This window comes from Phoca vitulina, unplaced genomic scaffold (assembly GCF_004348235.1).
Source record: "Phoca vitulina isolate PV1807 unplaced genomic scaffold, GSC_HSeal_1.0 scaffold13, whole genome shotgun sequence".
NCBI lineage: Eukaryota > Metazoa > Chordata > Mammalia > Carnivora > Phocidae > Phoca > Phoca vitulina.
Genome location: NW_022589716.1, coordinates 47,885,305 through 47,902,156, shown reverse-complemented (window position 1 = coordinate 47,902,156; position 16,852 = coordinate 47,885,305). Strand labels below are relative to the sequence as shown.

Below are 16,852 nucleotides of genomic sequence, written 5' to 3'. Positions count from 1 at the left end.
TGGTAAAGAATGTAAAATGGTGCAGTCACTGTGGAAAACAGTTTGGAGATCTTCAAAAATCCAAACATAAAATTACTATATTCCTCAGCAATTCCACTCCTAGGTATATTATATAATTGGGTTGTCTTTTTGTTTTTGAGTTGTAGGAATTCTTTATAAATTTTGAATATTAATACCTTATCACATATATAATTTGCAAATATTTTCTCCCATTTTGAAAGTGGTCTTTTCATTTTCTGGATAACGTCCTTTGCTGCACAGAAGTTTTTAACTTTGGTGAAGTCAAATTTACCTATTTCTCTTTTGTTGCTTTTGGTATATATCTAAAATTCCAATGCCAAATACAACATCATGAAGATTTACCCCTATCTTTTCTTCTAGGGTTTTATGATTTAGCTGTTACATTTAGGTGATTGACCAATTTTAAGTTAGTTTTTGTACATGCTGTGTGCTAGGGATCCCACTTCATTCTTTTACATGTGGAAATCCAGTTGCCCCAACAACATTTATTGAAGACACTAATCTTTCCCCATTTAGTGGATTTGTTAAAAACCAATTGGCCAGACAAGTATGGGTTTATTTCTAGGCTCCCACTTCTAACCATTGATCAGGGTGATGCTCTTTTGATTACAGTAGCTTTGTAGTAAGTTTTGAAATCAGAAAGTGAGTTCTCAAAAACAAACAAACAAAACACACACACACACACAAACCCAGAAAAACAAACAAACAAAAAGAAAGTGAGTTCTTCAAATGTATTCTTTTTCAAGATTGTTTTGACTAGTTAGGGCCTCTTGCAATTACATCAGAGTTTTAGGATTGGCTTTTCTATTTCTGCCTAAAAGGCTCTTGAAATTTTGATAAGGATTGTGTTGTATCTGTAGATAACTTTGAGTAGTACTGTAAACATATTAAAGCTTTTTACCCATGAACATAGCGTGTCTTTATTTATTTAGGTCTTGTCTAATTTCCTTTAGTAATGTTTTATGATTTTCATTGTACAAGACTTTCACTTCTTTGGTTAAACTATTTCCTAGATGTTTCATACATTTTTTAAAGTTTTAGGTGTAGAATTCAGTGATTCATTGCTTTCATACAATACCCAGGGCTGCTAGAGGAGGCAAGATGGTGAAAGAGTAGGGAACCATGTTTCATCTGGTCTGTTGAATTTAGCTAGATAACTATCAAATCATCCTGAACACCCATGAATTCAACCCAAGATGTAAGAAAAGAGTATTTGGAACTCTACAAGTAGAAAAGCAACCACTTTTTGCAAAGTAGGATGTGTGGAGAAATGGTTCAGAGGGGATATATCAGAAGGTAATTGGCGGGGGTTGGGGGAAGCCTCAGTAAGCCAGCTACCAGAAAGTGATATAGTCCCAGAGGGCAAAATCAGCACCCTTAGAAATCTGCTCCAGTGAGAGATATCCCTGCATGAAAGGTGCTCAGGTGGTGAAACGGGGCATAATTCTAAGTGGGACAGTGTGGTCTCAGGATCCCTGGAGTCACAGAAAGAATGGGGGTGCCTGAGCCAGTAGAGTTCCCAAGCAGTGGAGTGGGGAAACTGTTTACACCCAGCGAGCCTGGGAGGGGACTCTCAGCCCCCTTCACCATAAACCATGAGCCATGGCCCCACCAGGTGACTGCTCTCTATGTGGGGACCCTACAAAGGACAGGAATGTGGGGACCATCCTCCTTGCCCTGGGAGGGGCGGAGCATGTGTGCACATGACCGGGGGACAGCTCTCAGTGCCAGAGCCTTGCAAAAGACAGGAAAGTGATGACCCTCCACCTTCCCTGGGTAGGGATGGAGCGGGTGCACACATGATCCCGAGACCACTTTCCGTGCCAGGGCCCTACAAAGTGCAGAAGCCCAGGACCCTCTGCCTTCCCCCGGGGAGGATCAGTGTGAATGCGCAACCCGGGAGACAGCAGCGTTTGGCACACACAAAAGCGAAGACCACTTATCCCTGAGGGTTTACTGAAGAGAGAGGACCATGATCTTTTGGCTCTGGGGCTGGAGATCAGGGCATAGCCGTTTTTATTTTGATCTTCTAAGGAGGCACTGAAAGGCTTCGGGGAAAAAAGCCACAGAGAGCAATCAAAAACAGCTTAACACTGAGCCTGGCTCCCTGGCAAGGGGCAGGCAAAGACACCTGAGAATCAGCACAGCAGGCCCCTCCTCCAGAAGAGGTGAAGAGCAAGTTTATGGAAGACACAAGACTGTAAAACTCCAGCACTAGGGGAAAATTATATATAGAATTTGAGGGTTTTTTCTCATGATTATTTTATTTATGTTATGTTATGTTATGTTATGTTATGTTAATCACCATACATTACATCATTAGTTTTTGATGTAGTGTTCCATGATTCATTGTTTGCCTATAACACCCAGTGCTCCATTCAATACATACCCTCTTTAACACCGATCACCAGGCTAACGCATCCCCCACTCCCCTCCCCTCTAGAATGCTCAGTTTGTTTCTCAGAGTCCATAGTCTCTCATGGTTCATCTCCCCCTCCAATTTCCCCCCCTTCATTTTTCCCTTCCTACTATCTTCTTCTTTTAACATATAATGGATGTATTTAACATATACTGTGTTTCAGAGGTAAAGGACTGTGATTCATCAGTCTTGCACAATTCACAGCGCTCACCACAGCACATACCCTCCCCAGTGTCCAACACCCAGCCACCCCATCCCTCCCACCCCCTACCACTCCAGCAACGCTCAGTTTGGTTCCTGAGATTAAGAATTCCTCATATCAGTGAGGTCATATGATACATGTCTTTCTCTGATTCACTTATTTCACTCAGCATAATACCCTCCAGTTCCATCCACGTCTTTGTGAATGGCAAGATTTCATTCCTTTTGAGAACTGCATAATATTCCATTGTATATAAATACCACATCTTCTTTATCTGTTCATCTGTCAATGGACATCTTGGCTCTTTCCACAGTTCGGCCATTGTGGACATTGCTGCTATGAACATCAGGGTGCATGTACCCTTTCTGATCCCTACTTTTGTATCTTTGGGGTAAATACCCAATAGTGCAATTGCTGGGTCATAGGGTAGCTGTATTTTCTGCTTTTTGAGGAACCTCCATACTGTTTTCCAGAGTGGCTGCACCAGCTTGCATTCCCACCAACAGTGTAGGAGGATTCCCATTTCTCCACAGCCCCGCCAACATCTGTCGTTTCCTGACTTGTTAATTTTAGTCATTCTGACTGGTGTGAGGAGGTATCTCATTGAGGTTTTGATTTGGATTTCCCTGATGCCAAGTGATGTTGAGCACTTTTTCATGTGTCTGTTGGCCATTTGGATGTCTTCTTTGGAAAAATGTCTGTTCATGTCTTCTGCCCATTTCTTCATTGGATTATTTGTTCTTTGGGTGTTGAGTTTGATAAGTTCTTTATAGATTTTGGTACCTGCCCTTTATCTGATATGTCATTTGCAAATATCTTCTCCCATTCTGTCGGTTGTCTTTTGGTTTTGTTGACTGTTTCTTTTGCCGTGCAAAAGCTTTTTATCTTGATGAAGTCCCAATAGTTTATTTTTGCCCTTGCTTCCCTTGCCTTTGGCGATGTTTCTAGGAAGAAGTTGCTGTAGCTGAGGTCGAAGAGGTTGCTGCCTGTGTTCTACTCTAGGATTTTGATGGACTCCTGTCTCACATTGAGGTCTTTCAACCATCTGGAGTCTATTTTTGTGTGTGGTGTAAGGAAATGGTCCAGTTTCATTCTTCTGCATGTGGCTGTCCAATTTTCCCAACACCATTTGTTGAAGAGACTGTCTTTTTTTCCATTGGACATTCTTTCTTGCTTTGTCGAAGATTAGTTGACCATAGAGTTGAGGGTCCATTTCTGGGCTCTCTCTTCTGTTCCATTGATCTATGTGTCTGTTTTTGTGCCAGTACCATACTGTCTTGATGATGACAGCTTTGTAACAGACCTGAAGTCCGGAATTGTGATGCCACCCGTTTTGCTCTTCTTTTTCAACATTCCTCTGGCTATTTGGGGTCTTTTCTGATTCCATACAAATTTTAGGATTATTTGTTCCATTTCTTTGAAAAAAGTGGATGGTATTTTGATGGGGATTGCACTGAATGTGTAGATTGTTCTAGGTAGCATTGACATCTTCACAATATTTGTTCTTTCAGTCCGTGAGCATGGAACATTTTTCCATTTCTTTGTGGCGTCCTCAATTTCTTTCAAGAGTATTTTGTAGTTTTCTGAGTACAGATTCTTTGCCACTTCGGTTAGATTTATTCCTATGCATCCTATGGTTTTTGGTGCAATTGTAAATGGGATGGACTCCTTAATTTCTCTTTCTACTGTCTTGTTCTTGGTGTATAGAAATGCCACTGATTTCTGTGCATTGATTTTAGATCCTGCCACTTTACTGAATTCCTGTATGAATTCTAGCAGTTTTGGGGTGGAGTCTTTTGGGTTTTCCACATAAAGTAACATATCATCTGCAAAGAGTGAGAGTTTGACTTCTTCTTTGCCATTTCAGATGCCTTTTATTTCTTTTTGTTGTCTGATGGCTGAGGCCAGGACTTCTAGTACTATGTTGAATAGCAGTGGTATTAGTGGACATCCCTCCTGTGTTCCTGACCTTAGGGGGAAAGATCTCAGTTTTTCCCCATTGAGAATGATATTCGCTGTGGGTTTTTCAGAGATGGCTTTTATGACATTGAGGTATATACCCTCTATCCCTACACTCTGAAGAGTTTTGATCAAGAAAGGATGCTGTATTTTGTCAAATGCTTTTTCTCCATCTATTGAGAGGATCACATGGTTCTTGTTCTTTCTTTTATTAATGTATTGTATCACATTGATTGATTTGTGGATGTTGAACCAACTTTGCAGCCCAGGGATAAATCCCACTTGGTCGTGGTGAATAATCTTTTGAATGTCCTGTTGGATCCTATTGGCTGGTATTTTGGTGAGAATTTTTGCATCCATGTTCATCAAGGATATTGGTCTGTAATTCTCCTTTTTGATGGGGTCTTTGTCTGGTTTTGGGATCAAGGTAATGCTGGCCTCATAAAACGAGTTTGGAAGCTTTCCTTCCATTTCTATTTTTTGGAAGAGTTTCAGAAGAATAGGTATTAATTCTTTAAATGTTTGGTAGAATTCCCCTGGGAAGCCATCTGGCCCTGGGCTTTTGTTTTTTGGGAGATTTTTGATGACTTCTTCAGTTTCCTTAGTGGTTATAGGTTTGTTCAGGTTTTCTATTTCTTCCTGGTTCAGTTTTCGTAGTTGATACATCTCTAGGAATGCATCCATTTCTTCCAGATTATCGACTTTGCTGGCATAGAGTTGCTCATAATATGTTCTTATAATTGTTTGTATTTCTTTGGTGTTGGTTGTGATTTCTCCTCTTTCATTCATGATTTTATTTATTTGGGTCCTTTCTCTTTTCTTTTTGATAAGTCTGGCCAGGAATTTATCAATCTTGTTAATTCTTTCAAAGAACCAGCTCCTGGTTTCATTGATCTGTTCTACTGTTCTTTTGGTTTCTATTTCACTGATTTCTGCTCTGATCTCTTCTCCTTCTGGGTTTAGGCTTTATTTACTGTTCTTTCTCCAGCTCTTTTAGGTGTAGGGTTAGGTTGTGTATTTGAGACCTTTCTTGGTTATTGAGAAAGGCTTGTATTGTTATATACTTTCCTCTTAGGACTGTGTTTGCTCTATCCCAAAGATTTTGAACAGTTGTGTTTTCATTTTCATTTCTTTCCATGGATTTTTTAAATTCTTCTTTAATTTCCTGGTTGACTTATTTTTATTGATTTTTAGGGAGTTTCTCTCTGCCTCCTGGATTTTGATGCCTGTTTCCTTCCCCAAATTAGGGAAGTTCTCTGCTATCATTTGCTCCATTAAACCTTCTGCCCCCCTCTCTCTTTCTTCTTCTTCTGGGATCCCAATTATTCTAATATTGTTTCATCTTATGGTGTCACTTATCTCTCAAATTCTGCCCTCGTGATCCAGTGGTTTTTATATCTCTCTTTTTCTCAGCTTCTTTATTTTCCATTATTTTGTCTTCTATATCAGTAATTCTTTCTTCTGCCTCATTTATCCTAGCAGTTAGAGCCTCCATTTTTTATTTCACCTCATTAATAGCCTTTTTGATATCAACTTGGTTAGATTTTAGTTCTTTTATTTCTCCAGAAAGGGTTTCTCTAATATCTTCTATGCTTTTTTCAAGCCCAGGTAGTATCTTTAAAATAATCATTCTGAACTCTACTTCCGACATCTTACTAATGTCCGTATTGATTAGGTCCCTGGCAGTCGGACTGCCTCTTGTTTTTTTTTTTTAGGTGATTTTTTCCATCTTGTCATTTTGTCCAGAAGACAACAGATGAATGAGAGAATAAAATGCTAACAGGGTATCAATGACCCTGGGAAAATATACACTAAACAAATCAGAAGAGACCTGAAACTGGGGGAAAGAAAGGGAAAGAAAGAAAAAAGAAAAACTAGAAAAAGAAAAAAGATTAAAAAAAAAGAGAATATGATCAAATATGATTGAACTGGTGCATAGATCAGTGACACACACTAGATTTTGGGCATATTTTGGTCTGTTAGAAGAAAGTGCCTCCCAAAATTTTAAAGAAAGAAAAACTTATATATGTACAAAAATAAGGGTCAATACAATGAAGGGATGGAATATGATTATAAAGATGAAAATTATAAAAGATTTTATAAAAGGAGTTAATAAGAAAGGAAGTGGCTTGAAAAAAGAAAGAAGAGAAATTAAAAAAGAAAAAAAAGGTGGGGGGGTGGAGAATGTGATCAGGCAGGAGACTAGAACAAAGCCATACACTAGAGACTTAGGGTATATTTTGGTCTGGTAGAAGAAAGTGTATCCCAAAATTTTAAAGTGAAAACAACTTATATGTATACCAAAAATAAGGTTAACTACTATGAAGGAATAGAATATGACTCTAAAAATGAAAAATAAAAAAGATTCTTAAAAAAGGGATTGATAAGATGTTGGTTGAGAAAGGGAAAAAAAAATATTAAAAAAAAAGAAAAAGAAAATTAAAAAACTTAACTTTGAAAGACTAAAGAATCAGGAGGAAAAAAGCCATGAATTCTGTGTGCTGTATTCCCCTAGCGCTGGAGTTCTGCCGTTCTCATCCATCGGTAAACTTGGTCTTGCCTGGCTGTTCTTGCTAGTCTTCTGGGGGAGGGGCCTGTTGCCATGGTTCCGAAATGTCTTTGCCAGAGGCGGAATTGCCCCGCCCTTGCCTGGTCTGGGCTAAGTAATCTGCTTGGGTTTACTCTCAGGAGCTTTTGTTCCCTGCAAGCTTTCCATACAGCTTTGGAGGATGAGAGTGAAAATGGCAGCCTCCTAATCTCTGCCCCGGAGGAGCCAGGAACTCGTGGCCCCGCTCCTCAGTGAGCACCCAGAGAAAAGCAGTCAGTCACTCCCCTCTCCCCGGTCTCTGGCTGCACTCTGTGCTCACCCGGCCCGTGACCTAGCGTTTCTATCTCTGGCACATGACCACGTGTGGAGTCTCCAAACCCAGCAGATTCCTGTGGTGTGCTCCTGCACCACTCCTCCCGGGGGAGGAAGGAGAGTCTCCCCAGATCTGCCACTTGTTGGGTCCCTGCTGGAGGAGCAGTGGCCCGACTGTGCCACAGATCATGGTTTATGGCAATCCCGAGCTGAGAGCCCACTCCTTGGCTCCGTCTCTGCAGCCAGCTTCCCTGCTCTGATACCTGGGAGCTCTGCTGCACTCAGACACCCCCAGTCTTTCTGTGGCCTCAAGTGTCCTAAGACCACACTGTCCCAGCGAGGCTTCCACACACCTCCCCCGACCCCCCCGCTTAGTGGCCAATAGAGACCCCCTCCCCTGCTGTCTATCCTCCTGAATATTGCCTCGGATTCACTTCTCCACATGTCCTACCTTCCAGAAAGTGGTCACTTTTCTGTTCAGAGAGTTGCTGCTATTCTTTTCTTCGATCTCCAGTTGACTTCCTAGGTGAAAGAAGAGAGAATTAGTGATATGGAAGACCAAATGATGGAAAATAAAGAAGCTGAGAAAAAGAGATAAACAACTACTGGATCACGAGGACAGAATTTGAGAGATAAGTGATACCATAAGACGAAACAATATTAGAATAATTGGGATCCCAGAAGAAGAAGAAAGAGAGAGGGGGGCAGAAGGTATACTGGAGCAAATGATAGCAGAGAACTTCCCTAATTTGGGGAAGGAAACAGGCATCAAAATCCAGGAGGTAGAGAGAAACCCCTAAAAATCAATAAAAATAAGTCAACACCCCGACATCTAATAGTAAAAACTTACAAGTCTCAGAGACAAAGAGAAAATCCTGAAAGCAGCTCGGGACAAGAGATCTGTAACCTACAATGGTAGAAACATTAGATTGGCAACAGACCTTTCCACAGAGACTTGGCAGGCCAGAAAGGACTGGCAGGATATATTCAGAGCACTAAATGAGAAAAATATGCAGCCAAGAATACTGTATCCAGCTAGGCTGTCATTGAAAATTGAAGGAGAGATAAAAAGCTTCCAGGACAAACAAAAACTAAAGGAATTTGCAAACGCAAAACCAGCCCTACAAGAAATATTGAAAGGGGTCCTCTAAGCAAAGAGAGAGCCTAAAAGCAACATAGACCAGAAAGGAACACAGACAATATACAGTAACAGTCACCTTACAGGCAATAGAATGGCACTAAATTCATACCTTTCAATGGTTACCCTGAATGTAAATGGGCTAAATGCCCCAATCAAAAGACACAGGCTGTCAATTGGTTAAAAAAAACAAAAACCAAAAATCAAAAAACAAAAAAAATAAGACCCATATATACTGCCTGCAAGAGACTCATTCTAGACCCAAAGACACCTCTGGGTTTAAAGTGAGGGTGTGGAAAACCATTTACCACACTAATGGTCATCAAAAGAATGCTGGGGTGGCAATCCTTATATTAGACAAATTAGATTTTAAACCAAAGACTGTAATAAGAGATGAGGAAGGACACTATATCCTACTTAAATTGTCTATCCAACAAGAAGATCTAACAATTGTAAATATCTATGCCCCTAACATGGGAGTAGCCAACTATATAAGCCAATTAGTAACAAAATCAAAGAAACACATCAACAACAATACAATAATAGTGGGGGACTTTAACACCCCCCTCACTGAAATGGACAGATCGTCTAATTTTTTAATTTTTTTATTGTTATGTTAATCCCCATACATTACCTCATTAGTTTTAGATATAGTGTTCCATGATTCATTGTTTGTGCATAACACCCATTGCTCCATGCAGAACATGCCCTCCTCAATACCCATCACCAGGCTAACCCATCCTCCCACCCCCCTCCCCTCTAGAACCCTCAGTTTGTTTTTCAGAGTCCATCGTCTCTCATGGTTCTTCTCCCCCTCCGATTTCCCCCCCTTCATTCTTCCCCTCCTGCTACATTCTTCTTCTTCTTTTTTTCTTTCTTAACATATATTGCATTATTTGTTTCAGAGGTACAGATCTGAGATTCAACAGTCTTGCACAATTCACAGCACTTACCAGAACACATACCCTCCCCAGTGTCCATCACCCAGTCACCCCATCCCTCCCACCCCACCCCCCGCTCCAGCAACCCTCAGTTTGTTTCCTGAGATTAAGAATTCCTCATATCAGTGAGGTCATATGATATATGTCTTTCTCTGATTGACTTATTTCGCTCAGCATAATACCCTCCAGTTCCATCCACGTCGTTGCAAATGGCAAGATCTTATTCCTTTTGATGGCTGCATAATATTCCATTGTATATATATACCACATCTTCTTTATCCATTCATCTGTTGATGGACATCTTGGCTCTTTCCACAGTTTGGCTATTGTGGACATTGCTGCTATAAACATCGGGGTGCACGTACCCTTTCGGGTCCTTACTTTTGTATCTTTGGGGTAAATACCCAGGAGTGCAATTGCTGGATCATATGGTAGCTCTATTTTCAACTTTTTGAGGAACCTGCATACTGTTTTCCAGAGTGGCTGCACCAGCTTGCATTCCCACCAACAGTGTAGGAGGGTTCCCCTTTCTCCGCATCCCCGCCAACATCTGTCATTTCCTGACTTGTTAATTTTAGCCATTCTGACTGGTGTGAGGTGGTATCTCATTGAAGTTTTGATTTGGATTTCCCTGATGCCGAGCGATATTGAACACTTTTTCATGTGTCGCAACAAATAATTCTTGAATGAATGGACATCCACATTAAAAAAAAAAAAAACCCTCAAATCAATACATCAATCACATGTAAAATTTACATTTAGATAAAACTATAAAACTCCTGGAAGATAACATAGGAGAAAATCCAGATGATGTTGGGTCTGACTTTTTAGATACAACAACAAAACCATGGAAGAAAAAAAGTGATAAAATGAACTTTATTAGAATTAAAAAACTGCTCTGCAAAAGACAAGCCACAGAGAGGGGGAAAAATCTGCAAAACACACATCTGATAAAGGAGTAGTATCCAAAATATACAAAGGATTCTTAAAACTCAACAATAAGAAAACAATTCAACTAAAAATTGGGGGAAAGATCTGAACAGACACCTCAGCAAGGAAGCAATACCAATGGGAAATGAATATACGAAAAGATGTTCAACATCATATGTCACTAGGAATTGCAAATTAAAACAACAATGAGATACCACTGCAAATCTATTAGAATGACTAAAATCCAAAACACTAACCACACAAAATGCTGGTGAAGAGGTGGAGCAATAGGAACTCTCATTCATTGCTGGTGGGAATGAGAAATGGTACAGTCACTTTGGAAAATAGTTTGGTAGTTTCTTAAGAAAACTAAATACACTCTTACCATACAATTCAGCAATCACACTCCACAATTTACCTAAATGAGTTGGCAATTTAGAGCCACACACAGATGTTTATAGCAGCTTTATTCAGAATTACCTAAACTTGGAAGCAACCAAGATGTCCTTCAGTAGGTGAGTAGGTAAGTAAACTGTGGTCTATCCAGACAATAGGATTTTATTCTACACTAAGAAGAAGTGAGCTATCAAGCCATGAAAAGATACAGAGGACTTTTAATGCCTATTGCTAAGTAAAAGAAGCCAATTCTAAAAGGCTACATAGTGTATTATTGTAACTATAATAACAGTCTCAAAACTAGGGAGAAAAAATTAGTGTTTGACAGGGGCTTGGAGGAGGGGGGAGAGGAATGAACAGGTGGAACACAGGAGATTTTTTCACAGTTACCTACTATAATGGCAGATGCAGGTCCTTATACATTTGTCAAAACCCACTGAATATATAACACAAAGAGTGGTGTGAACTATGGACTTTTAGAATACTGTATCAATATCCACTGCTCAAGAGTAACAAGTGTGCCACACATTAGTGCTAATGCAAGGTGTTACTTATATATTTGGGACAGTGGAGGAGCATGGGGGCTGAGGGAGCATGTGGGAACTCTGTATTCTGCTCACTTGTTCTGTAAACTTAAAATTGTTCTAAAAACTAATTTAAACAAACAAACAAATCTAGGTCTATAGTTCACATTCTTACTTCAAAATGCAGTTCAATTGGGTTAAGATAAATATTTTAAAAATCAAATATAGGAAGAAAACATCATGGGCTTTAGAAACTTGACTCTAAAAGAAAAACATAAAGGAAGCATGTGATAAATTTTCATGCAGGGAGATTTTACATGTATCTGAAGCAATTTGCCAAAAGAATAAAAGCCCATTGCCAAAAGATGAATAAAAACGTGTTCAAATTACAATTAATCAAATAAATGCATAATAAAACAAGGGACTGTTTTTCTCCTATAAAATTGGAAGGCACATAAGGCTATATAAATATCTGATGTTGTCTAGGTTATGGGAAAATGAACACTCTCCTGTCACACTAATGGGATAACAAATTGGCGCAAATTCTCTAAAGGAAAATTTGGCAATAAATATAAAAATCCTAGAAATGGTTCTTTTCTTTTGACTCAGCATTTTCACTTCTAAATTATGTTTGGGTGAGCAAATAAAGGCATGAGTACTGTAAAATTATGATACATTCACACTGGGTGGGCCATGCAGCCAGTTAGGGCAACTTTGCTTCACCATCAGGAATATGTAGGCCACGACACCCCAACAGATAACAAGCCACCATGATTTTTAAAAGTGCTGTGTGTGTGTGTATGTTTGGGTACTTGCAGTGCAAAAACCTGGGAGGATTCACACAGAAATGTTAAAAGTCACTGAGTAGAGTGTTTGGGTTTGGGGGATTTTCAATGACAGTAATTATCTTTTTTTACCAGAATGTTCTGGCTTTTTCTATCCTGAGCATATATTACTTGCGGGAAAGTAAAGCAGTACAAAAAAGATCCCTTTGGAAGCGGGGAGGCAGAGTCAGGGTAGCCACCAGGGGGGCTGTTGTCACAATCCAAGGAAGCTGAGCTTGGCAGGGACAGGTGCTCTGGGAGGAGCCTCAGCCAATCTGGACCTTTGGCCTCAGAAAAGATCAGGAGCCACAAGGGGGCGGAGTCAGCGAAGGGACTACAGAGCTGTTGCTGGGCAGCTGGGCTGGCTGGCAGGCAGCCTACAAGCCTCTTCTTCCTTCCTGAGTTGGCATGCTCAGCACCGTTGCCCCCGGCATTGCGTGGGTGCACTCTGGGGCTGCCCTGGCAGCAGGAGGACTGTCAGGGCTTCCCAGGCTTCCTACCCCAAGCACTCAGCTCAGACCTCGCTCCCCAGTGAAATTTCCTTGCTACTTAGAGCTCATTGCCAAGTCCCTGAAACAGGCTGAGTGGCATTCCCCTAGTGACTTCACTGCCTGGACGGTGACACTTTGCTAAGGGGAAAAGGCAATCTTAGCATGACCTCCAGGACCCTGTAAGTCTACTTTAACATATAAAAATTCCTTTGGAAACTTCCTTTATCTCTAACCCCCCCCCAAGATACATGTTGGCAATCATCCCCCACGTATATGACCCACAGATATACATCTGAAGGGTCTCATTATGGGACAGGCTGGGCTAGGTAGGGAGAGATAGTTCGGGGCCACGGGATCAGGCTCACAGAAATCCCAAAAATGCAGAGTTGTAAGAAAATCAGAGATAAGGGAACAAACGAGACCACCCTGCCCCTAGGTGTCAGAAGTGGGGTCTTGTTATAACAGTCACTTGTGACCAACAAAGAATTACCAGACCCTAAAAAGGAAGTAAGTTGTTAAAGGTGTAATCACTAGTCTTTATTGAATGGTGCTATTATTAGAGATGTTAAAAGGATTTAAGTTACCTGGTTAGTCTTCAATAAAAAACCAACCCAAAAAGCCCTCCGTGGCAACCCTGTAAGGACCCCTCTCACTCCTGAGAACTTTTTCTGTATCCTTGCTTAATAAAACTCTCTTTACTCACTCTCCTTTGTCCTCGAGATTCATTCTTCGACTCCGTGACACAAAAACCTCACTCCCCCGCTTTACCAGGACCCGGCTCTCAGACTCGCCCAAGCTGTGCGGCACTGTGCAGGAGCAGCAGCTAGGGGCCACCTGTTCTCAAGCTGTGGTCCTGGGAGCCTGCAGAAGAATGCAGCTCTAGTAGCGGGGAGAGGCTCAGCCAAGCTGCAGGGCACAGCCCCAAGGCATCCCATTCCACCAGCTGCCTTGGGTGCAGCAGGGGAGGGGGGGCAGGAGAGGCAGGGGAGAGCAAAGCTGACTCCTCTTCGGCAATCAGTCTGCTCCATTAGGCACCTGGCAGGGAGGCTACTGTGTCCCTCCCACAGCAGGGTCCCTGGGGGGTCCTGTTTCATCTGCCGTCTTTCCCACTATCCTATGCACAGGGGCTGGCCATGGTACAGGCTCCCCAGACCACCTGAGCCCGCAGACCTGTAATCAACCTTAAGGAATCGCTTTCAACTCTTAAGGCTCAATTTCCTTGTCTCCAAACGAGACGTCACAAGATTGTCTCCCAACATTGTCCTGAAGGTTAATACTCGTAGAAGGGACAGCTGCCCACATTCACAGAAGGTCTCCTAGGTCCAAAGTGCATAATCTCATGTCATTCTGAAGCAACTTAGTATTTATCCCTCCACCCCAATTTTAGCCAAAGAAACTAAGAGTCAGGGTTTGAGAAACTTGACCAAGATCACTGAGAAGCGAGGGAGTAGGGAGAAAATAGTCACCTGAAGCCAAAGGCCACCACCCTTAACTCAGCGTCTGAGCATTCTTGTTAGATTCTGTCTCCATCTGCACCTAAGGGATATTCCTGCCTCTTCTAGGGAGGTGACAAATGAGGGACCTGCACAGGTGCGGGGAGGAGGGGCTGGGCTCTAAGTAGCGCGACCCCAAGAACTGTGTTGGGGTCAAGCTGGGGCCCAGGGGTCAATGCTCTTGTGCACTAGGGACGGCGGAGGGGGAGGGGGTGGAAACTCTCCAATCACAAAAGGCCCTTGTGCCCGGCCCCCAGATTTGGCCAATCGGGGCGGGGGGGCAATCTTTTCCACTCCCGAGAATGGGGTGAGGGACTTAGCCCAGCAGACCGAGGGCCCCTCCGCCACGGAGCAGCCCTGTCACCTTCGACTTGTCCCTTTCGTTCTCTGATCCTCAGTTTTCTCTTCTGTAAGCCAGGAAAATAACGCCCGCCTCAGGGCTGAGCGGCCTCGGTAAAGCGCCCTGCCCACCCGGCCCGGCTGGATCCTCGGCGAGCCCAAACCCCACATCTTGGTTCTTTAGCCTGAGGACCCCTGGCTAAGCTGGAGGCTCGGCTGCCCCAGGGGGAATCCCGGACCCGGACCCCAGGCCCTGCGTCCCCGCAGCGAAGCTCGTGCGTCCACCAGGCGCCCCCACTGGGGGACCCGAGCCCAGAACCCCTGGAGTCGCGAGTTGGCAGCCTCCTTCCCTCGGAGGGTCGGGGCTCGGGGCTGTGGGTGGGGGAACTCACCAAGCGCGGGAGGAGACACAGGAGTCGCGGACCAGAAGGGACCTCTGAGAGCCTCGGTCGGGGGACAGAGGCTGGCGCAGGCCGGCCCAGGGCGGCGGAGAGGTGGGGCCCGCCCCTGCCAGTCCCAGAGCCTCGGCCAAGGTCAGAGCCTCAGAAGGGAGGGGCCCCTGGCTGAGGCGAGAGGGGCGGGGGCGCGGGGCGGGCGGAATGTCGCCCTGGGCAGGGGTGGGGAGGGCTCTCACTGGCTGTGTGAGTGTGGCCTGGGCGTGTCACTCACCCTCTCTGGGCTTGCTTGCATTTACAGGCGAAAGGACTTGCTATGGACCCTTCAGAATTCACAGGGCTTCGAAAAGGCTCAAGTGTCTGGCGGTTAGGGATATCTGCAAGGCTGAGTTGGTGGGAAGAAACTCACCAACCCTGATAATTTCACTCTCACTCACTTATTCAAGAATAATGTGCCAAGTTCCTACCGTCTGCAATGGACAAGGGCAGAGCCAAAGACAGTAACTGTGTCCAGGTGAATAATGGGGTTTCTGCCTGCCCAGCGCTCTTCCTGCCTCGTGTAGCCCCAGGCCTCCCTCTAGACAATTCCTCTTCTCTTTGCTCCCTTCCACCTAGTCTGGTGCCCTGATGCCTCCCCTGTCTCAGGCAGGGTTATCTGTCCCACTCTGGGCCAAAGTCCAGAAAAGAGAATACAGAGGAAGATAAACCTGCACATTGTTTTCTGACTGTGAGCCCATGTCCAGTGGCTCCTGGACAAGCCACCAAGCATGCCCTTCCTGCCACACCTGCTGTTGGACTCTGCTATGGCCTTCTTAGCCTCGCTCCTTCTGAGATTCTCTCCACCTGAGCTCAGCCACTTGGACCTCTACACAGTGCCTGAACACTCGAGTGTGTTCTGGCCTCAGGGCCTTTACACTGGCCCTTGCCAGAATGTTCTTCTCTCAAATACTACAGAGGCATGCCCCTGCCTTCACATCGTAGCTGATATATCCAATATCTGATCCAGAGCCTTAAAGAAGCTTTTCCAAGTCACACAATCTAAAGAAGTTTCTCAGCCAGTCCCCATCACTTCACTCTTTTATTTCCTGCACAGCACTTACTGCATATCTGACATTTTTTAGTTCATTATTTGGTTATTAATCTGCCTCTCCAGCTACTACAACTCTTTGAGGACAGGAAACTTGTAGAATGTGTTCACTGTTGTCAGGGGCCTGGACTGGGAAAATAGCATGAACAGAGCTTTGAGGCTAGAATAGAGAAGGCAGAAGGATAGGTGACCGGAAATCCTGAAAAAATGGGCTTGGGAGATTGGACACCTTTAAAAGTGTCAGGAAGTCAGGGAAGAACCCACAGCTTTAGCAGTGCATGGAGCTGGAGAGGAGGGGAGTTTACACAGAAAGTTTACGTGGTCACATAGAAAATAGAAAATGCGCCAGATGAACTGGATGATCTGGCTAAGATTTCCAGGCAGAATGTTGAAGGTGCCTCCTGGCTTCTTATTGCTGCTTATACTAAAATGTGAGAGAAGAGAAATAAGCCAAAAGAGAGACTACTAAATAAAAAAGAATGCTGATTTTGAAAGTTCCCAGATGTCAAATGATGCTAAAATTAACAAATGGTTTCCCGGCAAAGATGTAATGCGGGGCCATGCCAGGAAGAGAAGGCATGATAAAGCCAAGGGGGTGGCTAAACATCCTTTGTTAAGTCCTCAAAAGGATCAAAAGTGGCACTTCAGAGTATTTGGTTAAACAGTAGGACTTCCAAGACACTTGAAGTTGCCATTGAGCAGAAGCCCAAGGTAGAGCAGGGTTTATCTCAAAGACATGTGTGGGTCTGCCAGTTGGCTAAAGGAATAAACCTCAATAAGATTCACAGAAGACACAAAGTTTTCAAAAGAATTACGTTGACAAAACAGTGCCA

The 16,852-nt window shown here is 43.3% G+C and overlaps 1 protein-coding gene across 2 annotated transcripts in view; it reads right to left on the bottom strand.

Annotated features, from left to right (window-relative positions):
- ALDH1L1 (aldehyde dehydrogenase 1 family member L1) overlaps positions 1 to 15,065 on the bottom strand; it is a 108,206-nt gene extending 93,141 nt beyond the window's left edge. The window contains exons 1-2 of one of the 2 annotated variants that reach the window (XM_032412079.1): positions 14,930 to 15,065; positions 7,913 to 7,983 (exon numbers count right to left, since the gene is read on the bottom strand). The gene's annotated coding sequence lies outside the window, so the exon portion shown is untranslated. The remainder of the gene's footprint in view (positions 1 to 7,912; positions 7,984 to 14,929) is intronic. The other variant, XM_032412080.1, reaches the window with a different exon arrangement.
- Between the last annotated feature and the right edge of the window lie 1,787 nt (positions 15,066 to 16,852).